Source organism: Aethalodelphis obliquidens, unplaced genomic scaffold (assembly GCF_003676395.1).
Source record: "Aethalodelphis obliquidens isolate GAN/ISIS:26980383/991018 unplaced genomic scaffold, ASM367639v1 scaffold1, whole genome shotgun sequence".
NCBI lineage: Eukaryota > Metazoa > Chordata > Mammalia > Artiodactyla > Delphinidae > Aethalodelphis > Aethalodelphis obliquidens.
In genome coordinates, this window is record NW_020837945.1 from 37,406,505 (window position 1) to 37,410,930 (window position 4,426).

Sequence of the window (4,426 nt, forward strand, 5' to 3'; positions counted from 1 at the left end):
TCTACCTCAGCCCTTCCATGCATGGGCTGTTTCCTTGCTTCCTCTTTTGTCATCCTGAGTTTGTTAGTGAAGATGAATGGAAGAGGTGGAACAAAAGGGACATTGCTCAATCATCTGCTTCTCAGGCCCAAAACGTAGAAACATTTTGTAATGTAAGGTTGTGATGGGGTCCCATTTTAAAAGTCTGGTTGTGAGTGCCAAAGACTTCATTTAATTTTAATTTATTTCTGGTTGGTTTGTTCCCAGTGAATTAAATATTCTTGCCTTGTTGCGAAAGAATTTGGAGACGAAGCAGGGACATTAAGAAAGTAAAGTGAGAATTTATTTAAGTAAGGACATGCTCTCAGTGGGAGAACAGGCAGACAGGTGGGGAGCTACTGCCCTGGGTTTCTTTGGCAAGCTGGTTATGAGGGGCATACAAATGAAGGGGCAGAATATTCACTGGGGAAGGAGGAGTTCGGGGGTCATATTCCCTGATTTTCATCCCAGCTCCATCTTCCCAAGGGGAGGAGGGACTTTTGTCCTTATTTAGCTTAGATCAGAAGTGTCATGGTGTCAGTGCATGATGGGTACTTCTTATCTGTAAGGCTAATTTTATTGTAATGAGAGCACAATGAGCAACAGGTTACATTCGGATGCAGGAGATTCCCATTTTTCCCCACCTTTGTTTGCTTCCAGGACACTTATCACCCAAAAGGTGTGGTTTTCTGTCAGTCTGGAGGTTCCTGCTTTTCTTTGTCTGCCGAGGGACCCCCCCCCCCCAGCTGTTTGCAAGATGCAAGATTTCTGCCACCTGGCTCCTTCCACCATTTCTCTGCTCATATCTAGCTACCTGCCTGCTGTAACAGGTTCAGAATGCCCATGCCCACTCCAGGATATTTTAGGGTAATGGGTACTCTTACCATGGGAAATTAAGCAAAGTGATAGTTCTGATGGTTAAGGTGAGGCATACCTTTTTTTCTTCTATTTTATATTTTACAACTTCTCTAAGAGTAAAGGGATACCTTATTTAAATTTAGTGGGATCCCCAGAGATAAATGAAATTGAAGCTTCAGTTTTTATAAAAAGCAAGAAATGTTTCCAGCTGGTGCACCTGCAAATGCTAACATTAACTCAGAACCTATGTTGCAGATACATAAAATTTAATTGGTACTCCTTTATCTATTTGTTGTAGAAATTCTTTCAGTAAATTTTAGATTTCCAGCAAAGTTTGAACTTCCATTTTGGCACATTTGGCACACTGCAGTTTTTTGTTTGTTTCTTGGTGGTTACTAGATATATTTCGAGGGAGTCCTCTACATCCTGCTCATACTTACAAGTTCAGAGAGTTGCAAATCAGTCTCAGGGTTAGAGGCCTCTCCCATGGCAATAGTAGCTTTACTGGGATTAAGGATCCTCAACTGAAATCAGGTTTGAATATCCCCTCCCCTTAGCTGTGTCACTAGGGTACATGGGTGTTTCTCCCTATATCCTGGAGTATAAGGATATTTTTGCAACATAGGTAAAGGCATTTTTAAAAGTTGTAGCGAACCATCTGTTTTAGGAGTGTGGCCCTCAGCATGCTACACAGTGACTACTCTTCCTCCACATGGGAAACCACTGACTGGCTTGCACATTGCACAGGGTACCAGTCTCTCCCTTAAGCACTCTAAAGGGTGGGACACACAATCATGGTCACAGGGTAAGAGTCATTGCTTTGAGCCTAGTGTCAATTATGGCTTATGTTAGAATCAAGACACATGATTCAATCTGAGAGGCACAGATAGTTCCCAGCCCAGACACATGAACTACAGCCATTTGAAGGAGGCCTCCAATTTCATATTACTGAATGCCAGTTATCAACACTTTCAACTTAGATCAGTTAAATCTATAAGAGAAACTTTGAGGGCTCAGTAAATGCAACACAAAGCAACACAGCTCAAAGCACAAACCTAGCCAGCAGGCAACCCCTAAAAGTTCACACTTGCCAGCAGGCAACAAAACCAGTCAACAAGCAAAAGCATTAAAAGAAAGACCTTCCTGGGCTGGTCATTTTCTGGCCAACCCCCTCCAATGCCAATCATTTTATTCACCCCACAGCGGTGGAATGGACCCTCCCCCTAAACTTTTGGTTAGGCTATTAAGACGTATTGTGCCACATTCAGTTAGGAGGGGTTTTTGTTTATTTGTTTCACAGTCAGTACCATGCCTTTATTCCAATGGCACTAACGCAGCTGGAGGTGCTTACAGTGTCACTGCACAAGATTTCCTACCTTCTAGTTTCTGTCCAAAGAGAATGGCTACCTGCCTGTTCGTTCCCTCTTTCTGGGGGAAAATCCCCTATAGTCCCTTTACGCAATTAAACGTCTTGCTGAGCCTATTTTTAAAATCTGCGGGGCACTTGAGTTTCCCTCTGAAGAAATGAAAGTCAAAGTATCGGGTGTCCCATCCCCTCCCTCAGCTCCACAAGCCAAATAAATACCTGCAGCGAGGGCACTTCTCTTGCCTCTGAAATCTTGAACATCAAAAGAAATGGCATCAAGTGTTCCTGTTGAGTGATGGCCCGGAGTACGCTCCAGAAATCTGTCAGACGGAGCATCACTGTGTCTGGACCCTCTCAAGGTGTCGTGAGGAGAACGCGAAGGCTTATTGTTGTGGTAGATATCGCGGCTGGGAGCTCGTGCTGCGCGAGTCCCGCCTACAATTTGTCCAGCAAGTCGGCCTGGGCTGGGATGCCTTCCGTCAGGCCTTTGTGCTCGTCGGTCTCAGCCCCCACCTGGCTGGGGTTGCCGGCTTCTGTCAAAGGGATCTCTGAGCAGGATCTGCTATTGGTCAAACACGCACTGCGGGAAAGCCCGGCTGTCGGCTTGTCTGGGACTTTGCCTTGGCGGTGAAGCCAAAGGATTTCGTTTTCAGGCACGTAGGCCTGCACCACAAACATGGGGCTTCCGGCCACCTGGAAGTCCTCAAAGACGTGTCCCTGCTTCCAGTTCAGGACAGGATAGATGCCACCGACCACGTGTTCTATACAGGCGTTCCCACAGGAAGACGAGCTCCAGGAGCTGGGGCTGGGCGGTCAGCAGGCCCCGCAGGCGCAGGCGGAGCGCGGCCGAGCAGTGGGGATGATCCGGCAGCCCCCGCGCTCAGTGAAGTCTGCGCGTAGCCTCATTATCGTGAACATCAGAGCGCGTGTCACGCAGGTGTTTCTCCTCACACAGTGGCCTCCTGCTTGGTGGCTCCCTGGAAGCTGCGGCACGCTGTTTTTCATCTCGTTGAGGTACTGTACGGCCTTGGCAGTGTCGGTGAGGACTTGGGGGCAGGTGCCGTGGGGTTCAAAGCACCTCTTCTTGCGGGCCTCGGCCACATCCCGCTCGTACTCCTCCGCCAGGTAGCGAGTTTGCTGCTTGAGCTCCTGGCAAGTGGAAACCTCATCCTGTTAAGTGCCTTTGGCCAGGCCGTCAGGGAAGGGCCACACCGTTATGTACAACCCATTGTGCTTGTTGGGGGACCTGGACAAGCAGAGCACGTTCAAGTCTTCGCTTAAGGTCTCAAGGCACAAGACAACTGGGTCGTGTTTCTTGATGGGAATCAGACACAGCCCTCCTCCGCGTCCTTCAGGTGGATCTCCAGGTGCTGCTCATCAGCCCCGGCAAAGATGTGCTTACCTGATTCCTCTATGATGCACTGCACTGTAGCGTTGGCCTATTGGCCCCCCAGCTTCAGACCCTCTACCAGCTAGGGCAGGTCAGTCAAGTACTTGGCCTCCAAGGTAATCCTGACAACTGGCACTCACGGTGAACTTCATCACCTGCATGTTGTGGGCATATTCAGAAGTGATGATGGTGCCTGTATTCACCGGAAACTGGTTGATGCCCAGTAGGCCCATAATGTTCCTCCAAGGCATGTCCTCGTTGTGCTCCACATAACGTCCCATCGTAAGGATTATTCTCTGGATCGGCTTCAGGTACAGGTTTTCCTTCCTCTGGGGCATGAAATTGGGGGCACGTATTGGGGTGATCATTTGCATTGTATACAAATGTCGTATCCTTATGTCGTACACCCAAAACTAATATAATATTATATGTCAGTTATACCTTGATAAAAAATTATTTTTTTACAAAAAAATTAAGAAGGTATGAAAAGGTTTATTACTCACATAATGATACTTTCTTTAGAAAGCAGGGACATCTCCCAAGCAGGTCCAAAAGTGTCAGCTTGAGCAAAAGAAGAGTCTAGTTTGGCTTTTATTGTGATTCAGGGATAGCGTTGGAGTGAGCATTCCTGTGAGTAGGCTAGGGTTTGCATGGTTTGAATTTCTGGCTGTTGCCAAAGGAGGGAACACCTAGTCTTTCTCATCAGCTTAGTAAGTTGTGTTGCAGAAGGGGGAAGAAGTGGTTGAAAGCTGTCAGCAGTTAAACGTCAAAAATGAAATCGGAGTGTTTCATTA

The 4,426-nt window shown here is 47.2% G+C and overlaps 1 pseudogene; it reads right to left on the reverse strand.

Moving 5' to 3' along the window:
• Nucleotides 1-2,677: 2,677 nt before the first annotated feature.
• LOC113625611 (elongation factor 2 pseudogene) lies at nucleotides 2,678-4,006 on the reverse strand (annotated as a pseudogene).
• Between the last annotated feature and the right edge of the window lie 420 nt (nucleotides 4,007-4,426).